At 56.0% G+C, this 15,530-nt stretch overlaps 8 non-coding genes across 8 annotated transcripts; 5 read left to right on the forward strand and 3 right to left on the reverse strand.

Annotated features, from left to right (window-relative positions):
* Positions 1–4,108: 4,108 nt before the first annotated feature.
* Positions 4,109–4,180, reverse strand: TRNAM-CAU. The gene has a single exon. It is a non-coding gene; the product is annotated as a tRNA-Met (tRNA).
* A 941-nt stretch (positions 4,181–5,121) lies between these two features.
* On the forward strand, positions 5,122–5,197 carry TRNAN-GUU. Its single transcript has one exon. It is a non-coding gene; the product is annotated as a tRNA-Asn (tRNA).
* Positions 5,198–5,968: 771 nt separating this feature from the next.
* TRNAM-CAU lies at positions 5,969–6,040 on the reverse strand. The gene has a single exon. It is a non-coding gene; the product is annotated as a tRNA-Met (tRNA).
* A 1,580-nt stretch (positions 6,041–7,620) lies between these two features.
* On the forward strand, positions 7,621–7,694 carry TRNAN-GUU. Its single transcript has one exon. It is a non-coding gene; the product is annotated as a tRNA-Asn (tRNA).
* A 2,409-nt stretch (positions 7,695–10,103) lies between these two features.
* TRNAN-GUU lies at positions 10,104–10,179 on the forward strand. Its single transcript has one exon. It is a non-coding gene; the product is annotated as a tRNA-Asn (tRNA).
* Positions 10,180–10,951: 772 nt separating this feature from the next.
* Positions 10,952–11,023, reverse strand: TRNAM-CAU. The gene has a single exon. It is a non-coding gene; the product is annotated as a tRNA-Met (tRNA).
* A 1,586-nt stretch (positions 11,024–12,609) lies between these two features.
* On the forward strand, positions 12,610–12,683 carry TRNAN-GUU. The gene has a single exon. It is a non-coding gene; the product is annotated as a tRNA-Asn (tRNA).
* Positions 12,684–15,100: 2,417 nt separating this feature from the next.
* On the forward strand, positions 15,101–15,174 carry TRNAN-GUU. The gene has a single exon. It is a non-coding gene; the product is annotated as a tRNA-Asn (tRNA).
* Positions 15,175–15,530: the final 356 nt, after the last annotated feature.

Genomic DNA, 15,530 nt, shown 5'->3' on the forward strand with positions numbered 1-15,530 from the left:
TGGTAGGAAAGCAGGGCCAGCCCCCCTGGTGGGGCCTCTGACTGGTCCCACTCCAGGTGCTCACTTTGGCAGTGGGGCAGGAGATTTTACCCCAAGAGGCTTTTCCCCAGCTGGCGAGAAGCAGAGAAACACCCAGGCTCCGAAGACGCTATGTAGCAAGTACCCTCCAGCACAGGGACAGGCGCACACGCTAGCCCGGGCAGCCGCCCATTTTCTTTGGCAAGTCAGGAAGGGCAAAGGTGAGACTGGAAGCACCAGGGGCTCATGCCCCAGCCTTTGTGACGCCCACCCCCCAACTCCTTCCTGGGGCTCTAGCTGAAGCCAGAGCATTGGCCTGAGCGGCCAAGAAGAGCTTCCAGCCCTGAAGGGAGCAGGACGTTCAGCACAACGGTAAAACTGCAGAAACACAACCACCAAGGGACTCGAACCCTCAATCTCCTGATCCGAAGTCAGATGCCTTATCCATTAGGCCACATGGTCACAGAAACAAAACCTTTCCAAGCACTTATTTGGAAAAGGCAGACACTGTGTTTCTCAGGTCCTCTACTGATGGGGGCTGAGACTCTCTGGACACAAGAAGTTGAGTTCCCAGCGAGATGTGAGACAATTCTCTGCAGCCAGGTACAGGACTTTGGCAGGGAGGCTCTGGCATGAGGGATTGGGGTGCAGTGGATGGACCAGCTGTCTAGGTGCTTAGATTTGGTCTCACTGAGGAGAAGGAGGAATCCTGCTGATAGGCAGTGGCTGTGGAGAAAAAGTGGGATCTCCAGGCTGCTCAGGTCTCCTTCTTCCAGCTCCTCATCTGGCTGAGCTGCTCCACCGGCCTGGACAAGTCCTCTGCATGCACAGCAAATAGCCCAGAGCCATTTCTGCCCAAACCTGTGCTGGGGGGTGAGCGTCTGTCTTCCCTGTCCCATCTGCGCTAGAGCAGACCACTAGATTGAGAGAGACAGTCAACAACTATTAAGGCTAAGATTATATAAAGGGGGTCCCAGAATCTGTGACTTTCAGAGATCTCAGTGACATTTTCCACCTCAGCCCTGGGGCAGCAAGACTGGAGCTGTCGGCCGGTGGGGGCCTCACATCTATCAGCCACAAGTGTCGGAAGGGGCTCCCATGGGCCCATGCCACCACGGATGGACCCCACAGCTCTCAGCTACTGTGGGTGGATCCCAGAGCTCCCAGCCACGGGGGGCTGTGCCGATCGGGTGTCCGCACTAAGTTCAGCATCAATATGGTGATCCTGGGGAAGCTTGAGGTCCCCATGGTGCCTAAGGAGGGGTGAACCGGCCCAGGTCAGAAACGGAGCAGGTCAGAACTCCCGTGCCGATCAGTAGTGGGATCACACCTGTGAGTAGCCCCTGCAGCGTAGCCTGGGCAAGACAGTGAGACACGGTCTCTTTTTATACACCCCCCCTCCCCCGCAGAGACTGTATGGCGGGATGGGAGCATCCATTGTGGGGATCCTGAACTGGTGGGAGGGAGGCACCATGTACCAGGGATCCCAAAACGCAGAACAGGGACACCCACACACCACGTGTCTTGCAGCAAGAGCTGCAGTCTTGATTTACAAACTGCAAGTGATGGGGAATTTACCACCTCCCTTGTGGAGCTTGTTCCACTAGATAATTAGCCTCACGGTTAAAAAATGGTCATTTCCAGTTGGGATTTTAGGACATCGACTGAAAGCCAATGGGGTCTTGTTCAATCTTTGTCTGGTGAATTAAAGAACACTTCAAATCACACATTCCCCCCTCTGGGAATTTGTAAAACGTATTTAAACCAGTGATTAAATCGCCTCTTAGCCTCCAGTCAATGAAATCAGTTGAGCGTCTTCAGTCTCTCGCTGTAGACATTTCCATTGTTTTTAAAGGCAAAAATCCTGATCTTTCCAATGGGAGCTGCTGCTTCAATGTTTAGTTTGGGGAGGGATCTGGCTGCACTCAGAGATCTGCCTGCGGGTTACAATCTGCGATCCGAAGGGTCGAACGCAAACAGCGTTTAGATGGGACCGTTAGTGCCGCCCCCATGTGGCCAAAGACTAGAACTGACCAGCAGAGTTTACAGCTGGAGCCTGGGACGCTCCTGAACAAACTGGGCACGAAGCCTCTCGCGTGGGATCCTCGCTGTGCAGCAGGAGGCGGAGGGAAGCTGATTGTCAGGGCTCAGGGCTGCACCCTGCCAGGCTGAGCCGGTGTCTGTGCTAAGCTCGGCATCAAACAGGTGATTCTGGGAAGTTCGGGATCCCCGGGCTCCCAAAGGAGGGTGAAGCAGGTCACCCCTGGAGCAGGGTAAAGCTGCAGGGTGACAGTGGGGTTGCTGCCCCTGTGAACAGCTGCTGTAGCACCGCCTGGGCAGGACAGGGAGAGCCAGTTATACCCCCCCCAGCCTGTATCGGGGGATGGGAGCACTCACACCCTGGGGACCCACCCACCAGAGATCTGCTGGGGGGAGAGTGGCACCCACACACCCAGGATCTTGTACGGGGGGACAAGGGCATCCACACTCTGGGATCCTCTGCAGAGGGACGGACACCCACACATCCAGGATTCTGTAGGGGGGGCAGAGGTACCCGGACACCTGGGCGGGGGAAGGGGGCACCGAAACATCCGGGATCTTACCTGGGAGGACAGCGGCGCCTGCAGCTCGACATGAGATGGGGGCGGGGGGAGCAGGAGCATTTCCCAGTTCCAGGCTGTCCCCATCTGGCCAAGGCACAGAGCTCACAAGCAGAGTTTAAAGCTCCAGCTCCCAGGCTGCAAAACAAGCTGGGCCCCGTGGCTGGTGCCTGTGATCCCAGCTCCTGGGGAGGCTGAGGCTGGTGGATCACTTGAGCTCAGGAGTTCTGGGCTGCAGGGGGCTGTGCCGATCAGGTGTCCGCACTAAGTTCAACATCAATATGGTGATCCTGGGGAAGCTTGGGGTCTCCAGGTTGCCTAAGGAGAGGTGAACCGGCCCAGGTTGGAAACAGAGCAGGTCAAAACTCCCGTGCTGATCAGTAGTGGGATTGCACCTGTGAATAGCCCCTGCAGCGTAGCCTGGGCAAAACAGTGAGACATGGTCTCTTTTTATACGGACACCCCCCGCAGAGCCTGGATGGGGGGATGGGAGCACCCACACGCTGGGGATTCTGATGTGGGGGGAGGGAAGCACCCAAGCAACACGGATCTTGAAAAGAGGAACAGAGACACCCACAGATCCCGGATGGGGGCAGTCAGGGGAAACCACACACGGGAGCTAGTTCATGGGGTGGGGGACACACCCATATGCTCCGTTGCACCATTCTTAATGAGAAGAACAGAGGCATCCACACAACACGGATCCTTAACGAGCTGGGGGACACCCACACACTCCACTATTAACCAGGAGGGACAGGGGCACCAGACACCCCCTTTTGCCATGTTGAAGGCTCCCTCCTGGACACACTGGATTCACCTGCTGCCTACAAGACTGTGGGGGCCACGCTGCAAAAGCGCATCTCCAAGCAGCCGTGCCGGAGGCTCGTGCTTAATCCTCAAGGCCGAGCACAAAACCTTCAGCCGGGATCATTTTGCTCCCTTCCCGCCTCCGCCCAAGCGGCAAGGTAGAAGCGGAGGAGACAGGCCGGCTCAAAGACGCCTCCCTCCCACTTCCCTGTACGCTGTGCAAAGCTCGTGGCCTGCCTCATGCCTCGTCAGGAAAGCGCGGCCATGCGGCCCAAGCCTGAGTCACGTCCGCAGCCTGGCCCGCCCCGGCTGACGGCGCGCAGAGCCACGCGAGTCAATGGCAGGTCGAGTCGGGAGCCTCGGCTCTTTCCCCTGACAGCCACACACACAGCACTGCCTAGCGCCCCCAGAGCCTCCCTCGTGTTCTCCCGCAGCAGCCGCCTGCCGGGGTGGGTGGGAAAAGGGGACCAAGAAGCACTGCGGCCTCAGGCCGGGACAGGAGGCCCTCGCCACGCCCAGGCCTGTCTCTTGCCTTCAGCCCAGGCAGCCAGAGGTGCCGGGGAGCTCCCTGGCAGGCCGCCGCTTCGCCTCAGCCACCTCTTGCCTCATGGCCTAGGCTCTTGGTGCTCTGCTGGTCACCCGCTCACTTGAAGGCCCAGAGGGAAAAGAAACAAGCACACGCGTAGCAGAGGATGGTTTTGATCCATCGACCTCTGGGTTATGGGCCCAGCGCGCTCCCGCTGCGCCACTCTGCTGTTTCTTCACACCCTCCCCCTACCACCTAGCCGCCACTATCCGGATTAGTGCCTTACACGCCCTCGCTCTGGCAGGCAGATGCGCAGGCTGCTAGGCAGCTGCCCTGGTCACAGGATTTTACAGCTTCTACAGGGTAAAAGGGATCTATTTGGGGTTTGGACCCCATTGGGAGCTGGGTAGCTGAGTGCCGGAGATGGGAGCACTTCTTAAACAGTTTTCAGTTAAGCTTTCAAGCTTGTGGGGGACGAGGTTCAGCCTTGGATCCGTGTCTGTAGCAGGCAAGCACGTCTGGCTCAATCGCCCCACCCCCCCGCTGTATTAGCAGACTAAAACCCGGAGCAAACGCACACGCCTTGCAAAGGAACAGGAGCCGGGATCTCGAACAAAAGTCAACTTTTTATTAAGATGACGTTCAAAGAAAAAAAAATTGTACAGGTGGTGCTGATGTCCTTTCTGCTGTCCCTGGTGTGGAAAAACAGAGGCAGAGGCGGTTTTGAATCTCTTCAAATTGTTGTTAGTGCTGCAGTTGCTCACCCTAAGCTTATGCCGTTAGATCTCTTTCACGGTGTATTTTAGTCCTGAGGTAAAAGGTGTGTTGTTAGGGAGTGAGGTAGCAAACGTTAGTTGCAGAGGTGGTGCATGTGCCACAGAAGTCGTGTGCCCCCCCTGCCCCCGCTCCCGTCCAAGAGTCCAGTATTTCCATAAACCCACCCACTGACCTGTGACTAACAATCTCGCTCTGCTAACTCTTCCAGCAAAACAGGCCAAAGAAAGTGTATGCGAGCGCTGTACCACAGCCCCGTTGCTCCTTTCGGTTCCTTCCCACAGAACTTTCGCTCCATACCAGTCCAGTTCCTTGCTGTTGCTTGGCTATCCACTGCATGCATGTGCTATACCGTACCCTGAGCTGATGCCCGGCATTTGTGCTCAATACAGCCTTGCCCCTCTGTGGCGTAATGGGTCAGCGCGTTTGGCTGTTAACCGAAAGGATGGTGGTTCGAGCCCACCCAGGGACGACGCTAAGCCTGTGCTGCTTCCTTGCTTCCCCGAGACCTGTGGGAGAGCCTCAAAGGTCCCATTTTGCTGCCTCTTGGCCTCAGTGCTTTCAGCTGGTGGTCCAAAGAGCGGGCTGGATGCCATTCAGAAACCCATCTGCCAGCAGCCATGCCGGAGGCTCAGGCTTAATCCTCAAAGCCGAGCACAAAAACTTTAAGCCGGGAACATTTCGCTCCCTTCCCGCCTCCGCCCAAGCGGCAAGGGAGAAGCGAAGGAGACAGGCCGGCTCAAAGATGCCTCCCTCCCACTTCCCTGTACGCTGTGCAAAGCTCTTGGCCTGCCTCATGCCTCGTCAGGAAAGCGCGGCCATGTGGCCCAAGCCTGAGTCATGTCCGCGGCCTGGCCCGCCCCGCCCCGGCTGACGGTGCGCAGAGCCACGCGAGTCAATGGCAGGTCGAGTCGGGAGCCTGGGCTCTTTCCCCTGACAGCCAAACACACAGCGCTGCCTAGCGCCCCGAGAGCCTCCCTCGTGTTCTCCCGCAGCAGCCGCCTGCCGGTGTGGGTGGGAAAACGGGGCCAGGAAGCACTGCAGCCTCATTCCAGGACAGGAGGCCCTCGCCACGCCCAGGCCTGCCTCTTGCCTTCAGCCCAGGCAGCCAGAGGTGCCAGGGAGCTCCCTGGCAGGCCGCCGCTTTGCCTCAGCCACCTCTTGCCTCATGGCCTAGGCTCTTGGGGCTCTGCTGGTCACCGGCTCGCTTGAAGGCCCAGAGGAAAAGAAACAAGTGCACGTGTAGCAGAGGATGGTTTCGATCCATCGACCTCTGGGTTATGGGCCCAGCACGCTCCCGCTGCGCCACTCTGCTGTTTCTGCACACTCGCCCCCCTTCCACCTAGCTGCCACTATCCGGATTAGTGCCTTACACGCCCTCGCTCTGGCAGGCAGATGTGCAGGCTGCTAGGCAGCTGCCCTGGTCACAGGATTTTACAGCTAGCTTCTACAGGGTAAAAAGGATCTAGTTGGGGTTTGGACCCCACTGGGAGCTGGGTAGCTGAGTGCCGGAGACGGGAGCACTTCTTAAACTGTTTTCAGTTACGCTTGTGGGGGACGAGGTTCAGCCTTGGATCCGTGTCTGCAGCAGGCAAGCACCTCTGGCTCAATCGCCCCCCGCCGTATTAGCAGACTAAGACGCGGCGCGAACGCACACGCCTTGCAAAGAGGAGCCGGGATCTCGAACAAAAGTCAGCATTTTATTAAGATGAGGTTCAAAGAAAAAAAAGTGTACGGTTCAGAGTTTCAGCGTAGAAGTTTCTGGTGCTCAGGGAACAACGTACAGCTTACCCAAGGGGTACAAAGTTTGGTTTAAAATGGGGTGGCGTAAGGAATACATAATCTGCAATAGCCCTGACTGGGGGTAAAAGGTTAACGTACAGACACTGAGTTAGGAGGGTATGTTGTCCATATGAGGGCTACGTTCGGGTGTGGAGTATAACGAGCGGCTACGACGATGAGGATGGATTGACCCGCGTTAGGTGAGTTTTAACGTTCGGTGTTTGGGAATCTTTGCCACAATCTAGTTGAAGCAGGGTCAGTATGAAGTCTACCCTGCCATCTGTTGGTGATCTGTCGTCAAGGCCTTTTGGGGCTGATGTCATTTGCATGGTTACACCCACCCCGGATTGCATGATGGGAGTGCTTGTCCAAACGGTCATTTCAGCTGCTGTGGGTTCCCCAGTCTCTTTGTTATTGGGGCAGGAGTAATCCAGTGTATTTTCCTGTTGATTTTGGATCAAGGACAGAGTAACTGTACCTGGCATTTGAGGCCTGAGAGCGTCACCCTCGCCTGAAAAGTACTCACCATTAAGGGGTATGGGTTGCTAATGGCAGCACATGGAGGGAGGTAGAAATGGATGTTTGTTGGTCTCTTGCAGGAGCTGCTGATGTCCTTTCTGCTGTCCCTGGTGTGGAAAGGCAGAGGCAGAGGCGGTTTTGAATCTCTTCAAATTGTTGTGAGTGCTGCAGTTGCTCACCCTAAGCTTATGCCGTTAGATGTCTTTCATGGTGTATTTTGGTCCTGAGAGGTAAAAGGTGTGTTATTAGGGAGTGAGGTAGCAAACGTTAGTTGCAGAGGTGGTACATGTGCCACAGAAATCTTGTGCCTGCCCCTGCTCCCGTTCAAGAGTCCAGTATTTGCATAAACCCACCCACTGACCTGTGACTAACAATCTTGCTCTGCTAACTCTTCCAGCAAAACAGGCCAAAGAAAGTGTATGCGAGCGCTGTACCACAGCCCCGGTGCTCTTTTCGGTTCCTTCCCACAGAACTTTCCCTCCATAGCAGTCCAGTTCCTTGCTGTTGCTTGGCTAACCACTGCATGCATGTGCTATACCGTATGCCCTGAGCTGATTCCCAGCTTTTGTGCTCAATACAGCCTTGGCCCTCCATGTCTCTGTGGCGCAATGGGTCAGCGCGTTCGGCTGTTAACCGAAAGGATGGTGGTTCGAGCCCACCCAGGGATGACGCTAAGCCCATGCTACTTCCTTGCTTCCCTGAGGCCTGTGGGGGGGGAGCCTCAAAGGTCCCATTTTGCTGCCTCAGTGCTTTCAGCCGGTGGTCCAAAGAGCAGGCTGGATGCCATTCAGAAACCCATCTGCCAGCAGCCATGCCGGAGGCTCAGGCTTAATCCTCAAAGCCGAGCACAAAAACTTTAAGCCGGGAACATTTCGCTCCCTTCCCGCCTCCGCCCAAGCGGCAAGGGAGAAGCGAAGGAGACAGGCCGGCTCAAAGACGCCTCCCTCCCACTTCCCTGTACGCTGTGCAAAGCTCTTGGCCTGCCTCATGCCTCGTCCGGAAAGCGCCATGCGACCCAAGCCTGAGTCATGTCCGCGGCCTGGCCCGCCCCGCCCCGGCTGACGGTGCGCAGAGCCACGCGAGTCAATGGCAGGTCGAGTCGGGAGCCTGGGCTCTTTCCCCTGACAGCCAAACACACAGCGCTGCCTAGCGCCCCGAGAGCCTCCCTCGTGTTCTCCCGCAGCAGCCGCCTGCCGGTGTGGGTGGGAAAACAGGGCCAGGAAGCACTGCAGCCTCATTCCAGGACAGGAGGCCCTCGCCACGCCCAGGCCTGCCTCTTGCCTTCAGCCCAGGCAGCCAGAGGTGCCAGGGAGCTCCCTGGCAGGCCGCCGCTTTGCCTCAGCCACCTCTTGCCTCATGGCCTAGGCTCTTGGGGCTCTGCTGGTCACCGGCTCGCTTGAAGGCCCAGAGGGAAAAGAAACAAGTGCACGTGTAGCAGAGGATGGTTTCGATCCATCGACCTCTGGGTTATGGGCCCAGCACGCTCCCGCTGTGCCACTCTGCTGTTTCTGCACACTCGCCCCCCTTCCACCTAGCTGCCACTATCCGGATTAGTGCCTTACACGCCCTCGCTCTGGCAGGCAGATGTGCAGGCTGCTAGGCAGCTGCCCTGGTCACAGGATTTTACAGCTAGCTTCTACAGGGTAAAAAGGATCTAGTTGGGGTTTGGACCCCACTGGGAGCTGGGTAGCTGAGTGCCGGAGACGGGAGCACTTCTTAAACTGTTTTCAGTTACGCTTGTGGGGGACGAGGTTCAGCCTTGGATCCGTGTCTGCAGCAGGCAAGCACCTCTGGCTCAATCGCCCCCCGCCGTATTAGCAGACTAAGACGCGGCGCGAACGCACACGCCTTGCAAAGAGGAGCCGGGATCTCGAACAAAAGTCAGCATTTTATTAAGATGAGGTTCAAAGAAAAAAAAGTGTACGGTTCAGAGTTTCAGCGTAGAAGTTTCTGGTGCTCAGGGAACAACGTACAGCTTACCCAAGGGGTACAAAGTTTGGTTTAAAATGGGGTGGCGTAAGGAATACATAATCTGCAATAGCCCTGACTGGGGGTAAAAGGTTAACGTACAGACACTGAGTTAGGAGGGTATGTTGTCCATATGAGGGCTACGTTCGGGTGTGGAGTATAACGAGCGGCTACGACGATGAGGATGGATTGACCCGCGTTAGGTGAGTTTTAACGTTCGGTGTTTGGGAATCTTTGCCACAATCTAGTTGAAGCAGGGTCAGTATGAAGTCTACCCTGCCATCTGTTGGTGATCTGTCGTCAAGGCCTTTTGGGGCTGATGTCATTTGCATGGTTACACCCACCCCGGATTGCATGATGGGAGTGCTTGTCCAAACGGTCATTTCAGCTGCTGTGGGTTCCCCAGTCTCTTTGTTATTGGGGCAGGAGTAATCCAGTGTATTTTCCTGTTGATTTTGGATCAAGGACAGAGTAACTGTACCTGGCATTTGAGGCCTGAGAGCGTCACCCTCGCCTGAAAAGTACTCACCATTAAGGGGTATGGGTTGCTAATGGCAGCACATGGAGGGAGGTAGAAATGGATGTTTGTTGGTCTCTTGCAGGAGCTGCTGATGTCCTTTCTGCTGTCCCTGGTGTGGAAAGGCAGAGGCAGAGGCGGTTTTGAATCTCTTCAAATTGTTGTGAGTGCTGCAGTTGCTCACCCTAAGCTTATGCCGTTAGATGTCTTTCATGGTGTATTTTGGTCCTGAGAGGTAAAAGGTGTGTTATTAGGGAGTGAGGTAGCAAACGTTAGTTGCAGAGGTGGTGCATGTGCCACAGAAGTCGTGTGCCCCCCCTGCCCCCGCTCCCGTCCAAGAGTCTAGTATTTCCATAAACCCACCCACTGACCTGTGACTAACAATCTCGCTCTGCTAACTCTTCCAGCAAAACAGGCCAAAGAAAGTGTATGCGAGCGCTGTACCACAGCCCCGTTGCTCCTTTCGGTTCCTTCCCACAGAACTTTCGCTCCATACCAGTCCAGTTCCTTGCTGTTGCTTGGCTATCCGCTGCATGCATGTGCTATACCGTACCCTGAGCTGATGCCCGGCATTTGTGCTCAATACAGCCTTGCCCCTCTGTGGCGTAATGGGTCAGCGCGTTTGGCTGTTAACCGAAAGGATGGTGGTTCGAGCCCACCCAGGGACGACGCTAAGCCTGTGCTGCTTCCTTGCTTCCCCGAGACCTGTGGGAGAGCCTCAAAGGTCCCATTTTGCTGCCTCTTGGCCTCAGTGCTTTCAGCTGGTGGTCCAAAGAGCGGGCTGGATGCCATTCAGAAACCCATCTGCCAGCAGCCATGCCGGAGGCTCAGGCTTAATCCTCAAAGCCGAGCACAAAAACTTTAAGCCGGGAACATTTCGCTCCCTTCCCGCCTCCGCCCAAGCGGCAAGGGAGAAGCGAAGGAGACAGGCCGGCTCAAAGACGCCTCCCTCCCACTTCCCTGTACGCTGTGCAAAGCTCTTGGCCTGCCTCATGCCTCGTCAGGAAAGCGCGGCCATGTGGCCCAAGCCTGAGTCATGTCCGCGGCCTGGCCCGCCCCGCCCCGGCTGACGGTGCGCAGAGCCACGCGAGTCAATGGCAGGTCGAGTCGGGAGCCTGGGCTCTTTCCCCTGACAGCCAAACACACAGCGCTGCCTAGCGCCCCGAGAGCCTCCCTCGTGTTCTCCCGCAGCAGCCGCCTGCCGGTGTGGGTGGGAAAACGGGGCCAGGAAGCACTGCAGCCTCATTCCAGGACAGGAGGCCCTCGCCACGCCCAGGCCTGCCTCTTGCCTTCAGCCCAGGCAGCCAGAGGTGCCAGGGAGCTCCCTGGCAGGCCGCCGCTTTGCCTCAGCCACCTCTTGCCTCATGGCCTAGGCTCTTGGGGCTCTGCTGGTCACCGGCTCGCTTGAAGGCCCAGAGGGAAAAGAAACAAGTGCACGTGTAGCAGAGGATGGTTTCGATCCATCGACCTCTGGGTTATGGGCCCAGCACGCTCCCGCTGCGCCACTCTGCTGTTTCTGCACACTCGCCCCCCTTCCACCTAGCTGCCACTATCCGGATTAGTGCCTTACACGCCCTCGCTCTGGCAGGCAGATGTGCAGGCTGCTAGGCAGCTGCCCTGGTCACAGGATTTTACAGCTAGCTTCTACAGGGTAAAAAGGATCTAGTTGGGGTTTGGACCCCACTGGGAGCTGGGTAGCTGAGTGCCGGAGACGGGAGCACTTCTTAAACTGTTTTCAGTTACGCTTGTGGGGGACGAGGTTCAGCCTTGGATCCGTGTCTGCAGCAGGCAAGCACCTCTGGCTCAATCGCCCCCCGCCGTATTAGCAGACTAAGACGCGGCGCGAACGCACACGCCTTGCAAAGAGGAGCCGGTATCTCGAACAATATTCAGCATTTTATTAAGATGAGGTTCAAAGAAAAAAAAGTGTACGGTTCAGAGTTTCAGCGTAGAAGTTTCTGGTGCTCAGGGAACAACGTACAGCTTACCCAAGGGGTACAAAGTTTGGTTTAAAATGGGGTGGCGTAAGGAATACATAATCTGCAATAGCCCTGACTGGGGGTAAAAGGTTAACGTACAGACACTGAGTTAGGAGGGTATGTTGTCCATATGAGGGCTACGTTCGGGTGTGGAGTATAACGAGCGGCTACGACGATGAGGATGGATTGACCCGCGTTAGGTGAGTTTTAACGTTCGGTGTTTGGGAATCTTTGCCACAATCTAGTTGAAGCAGGGTCAGTATGAAGTCTACCCTGCCATCTGTTGGTGATCTGTCGTCAAGGCCTTTTGGGGCTGATGTCATTTGCATGGTTACACCCACCCCGGATTGCATGATGGGAGTGCTTGTCCAAACGGTCATTTCAGCTGCTGTGGGTTCCCCAGTCTCTTTGTTATTGGGGCAGGAGTAATCCAGTGTATTTTCCTGTTGATTTTGGATCAAGGACAGAGTAACTGTACCTGGCATTTGAGGCCTGAGAGCGTCACCCTCGCCTGAAAAGTACTCACCATTAAGGGGTATGGGTTGCTAATGGCAGCACATGGAGGGAGGTAGAAATGGATGTTTGTTGGTCTCTTGCAGGAGCTGCTGATGTCCTTTCTGCTGTCCCTGGTGTGGAAAGGCAGAGGCAGAGGCGGTTTTGAATCTCTTCAAATTGTTGTGAGTGCTGCAGTTGCTCACCCTAAGCTTATGCCGTTAGATGTCTTTCATGGTGTATTTTGGTCCTGAGAGGTAAAAGGTGTGTTATTAGGGAGTGAGGTAGCAAACGTTAGTTGCAGAGGTGGTACATGTGCCACAGAAATCTTGTGCCCGCCCCTGCCCCTGCTCCCGTTCAAGAGTCCAGTATTTGCATAAACCCACCCACTGACCTGTGACTAACAATCTTGCTCTGCTAACTCTTCCAGCAAAACAGGCCAAAGAAAGTGTATGCGAGCGCTGTACCACAGCCCCGGTGCTCTTTTCGGTTCCTTCCCACAGAACTTTCCCTCCATAGCAGTCCAGTTCCTTGCTGTTGCTTGGCTAACCACTGCATGCATGTGCTATACCGTATGCCCTGAGCTGATTCCCAGCTTTTGTGCTCAATACAGCCTTGGCCCTCCATGTCTCTGTGGCGCAATGGGTCAGCGCGTTCGGCTGTTAACCGAAAGGATGGTGGTTCGAGCCCACCCAGGGATGACGCTAAGCCCATGCTACTTCCTTGCTTCCCTGAGGCCTGTGGGGGGGGAGCCTCAAAGGTCCCATTTTGCTGCCTCAGTGCTTTCAGCCGGTGGTCCAAAGAGCAGGCTGGATGCCATTCAGAAACCCATCTGCCAGCAGCCATGCCGGAGGCTCAGGCTTAATCCTCAAAGCCGAGCACAAAAACTTTAAGCCGGGAACATTTCGCTCCCTTCCCGCCTCCGCCCAAGCGGCAAGGGAGAAGCGAAGGAGACAGGCCGGCTCAAAGACGCCTCCCTCCCACTTCCCTGTACGCTGTGCAAAGCTCTTGGCCTGCCTCATGCCTCGTCAGGAAAGCGCGGCCATGCGACCCAAGCCTGAGTCATGTCCGCGGCCTGGCCCGCCCCGCCCCGGCTGACGGTGCGCAGAGCCACGCGAGTCAATGGCAGGTCGAGTCGGGAGCCTGGGCTCTTTCCCCTGACAGCCAAACACACAGCGCTGCCTAGCGCCCCGAGAGCCTCCCTCGTGTTCTCCCGCAGCAGCCGCCTGCCGGTGTGGGTGGGAAAACAGGGCCAGGAAGCACTGCAGCCTCATTCCAGGACAGGAGGCCCTCGCCACGCCCAGGCCTGCCTCTTGCCTTCAGCCCAGGCAGCCAGAGGTGCCAGGGAGCTCCCTGGCAGGCCGCCGCTTTGCCTCAGCCACCTCTTGCCTCATGGCCTAGGCTCTTGGGGCTCTGCTGGTCACCGCTCGCTTGAAGGCCCAGAGGGAAAAGAAACAAGTGCACGTGTAGCAGAGGATGGTTTCGATCCATCGACCTCTGGGTTATGGGCCCAGCACGCTCCCGCTGTGCCACTCTGCTGTTTCTGCACACTCGCCCCCCTTCCACCTAGCTGCCACTATCCGGATTAGTGCCTTACACGCCCTCGCTCTGGCAGGCAGATGTGCAGGCTGCTAGGCAGCTGCCCTGGTCACAGGATTTTACAGCTAGCTTCTACAGGGTAAAAAGGATCTAGTTGGGGTTTGGACCCCACTGGGAGCTGGGTAGCTGAGTGCCGGAGACGGGAGCACTTCTTAAACTGTTTTCAGTTACGCTTGTGGGGGACGAGGTTCAGCCTTGGATCCGTGTCTGCAGCAGGCAAGCACCTCTGGCTCAATCGCCCCCCGCCGTATTAGCAGACTAAGACGCGGCGCGAACGCACACGCCTTGCAAAGAGGAGCCGGGATCTCGAACAAAAGTCAGCATTTTATTAAGATGAGGTTCAAAGAAAAAAAAGTGTACGGTTCAGAGTTTCAGCGTAGAAGTTTCTGGTGCTCAGGGAACAACGTACAGCTTACCCAAGGGGTACAAAGTTTGGTTTAAAATGGGGTGGCGTAAGGAATACATAATCTGCAATAGCCCTGACTGGGGGTAAAAGGTTAACGTACAGACACTGAGTTAGGAGGGTATGTTGTCCATATGAGGGCTACGTTCGGGTGTGGAGTATAACGAGCGGCTACGACGATGAGGATGGATTGACCCGCGTTAGGTGAGTTTTAACGTTCGGTGTTTGGGAATCTTTGCCACAATCTAGTTGAAGCAGGGTCAGTATGAAGTCTACCCTGCCATCTGTTGGTGATCTGTCGTCAAGGCCTTTTGGGGCTGATGTCATTTGCATGGTTACACCCACCCCGGATTGCATGATGGGAGTGCTTGTCCAAACGGTCATTTCAGCTGCTGTGGGTTCCCCAGTCTCTTTGTTATTGGGGCAGGAGTAATCCAGTGTATTTTCCTGTTGATTTTGGATCAAGGACAGAGTAACTGTACCTGGCATTTGAGGCCTGAGAGCGTCACCCTCGCCTGAAAAGTACTCACCATTAAGGGGTATGGGTTGCTAATGGCAGCACATGGAGGGAGGTAGAAATGGATGTTTGTTGGTCTCTTGCAGGAGCTGCTGATGTCCTTTCTGCTGTCCCTGGTGTGGAAAGGCAGAGGCAGAGGCGGTTTTGAATCTCTTCAAATTGTTGTGAGTGCTGCAGTTGCTCACCCTAAGCTTATGCCGTTAGATGTCTTTCATGGTGTATTTTGGTCCTGAGAGGTAAAAGGTGTGTTATTAGGGAGTGAGGTAGCAAACGTTAGTTGCAGAGGTGGTGCATGTGCCACAGAAATCTTGTGCCCCCCTGCCCCTGCTCCCGTTCAAGAGTCCAGTATTTGCATAAACCCACCCACTGACCTGTGACTAACAATCTTGCTCTGCTAACTCTTCCAGCAAAACAGGCCAAAGAAAGTGTATGCGAGCGCTGTACCACAGCCCCGGTGCTCTTTCGGTTCCTTCCCACAGAACTTTCCTCCATAGCAGTCCAGTTCCTTGCTGTTGCTTGGCTATCCGCTGCATGCATGTGCTATACCGTACCCTGAGCTGATTCCCAGCATTTGTGCTCAATACAGCCTTGCCCTCCATGTCTCTGTGGCGTAATGGGTCAGCGCGTTTGGCTGTTAACCGAAAGGATGGTGGTTCGAGCCCACCCAGGGACGACGCTAAGCCTGTGCTGCTTCCTTGCTTCCCCGAGACCTGTGGGAGAGCCTCAAAGGTCCCATTTTGCTGCCTCTTGGCCTCAGTGCTTTCAGCTGGTGGTCCAAAGAGCGGGCTGGATGCCATTCAGAAACCCATCTGCCAGCAGCCATGCCGGAGGCTCAGGCTTAATCCTCAAAGCCGAGCACAAAAACTTTAAGCCGGGAACATTTCGCTCCCTTCCCGCCTCCGCCCAAGCGGCAAGGGAGAAGCGAAGGAGACAGGCCGGCTCAAAGACGCCTCCCTCCCACTTCCCTGTACGCTGTGCAAAGCTCTTGGCCTGCCTCATGCCTCGTCAGGAAAGCGCGGCCATGCGGCC

The sequence above is a fragment of the Mauremys reevesii genome, linkage group 12, assembly GCF_016161935.1.
Source record: "Mauremys reevesii isolate NIE-2019 linkage group 12, ASM1616193v1, whole genome shotgun sequence".
In the NCBI taxonomy this organism is placed as follows: Eukaryota; Metazoa; Chordata; order Testudines; family Geoemydidae; genus Mauremys; species Mauremys reevesii.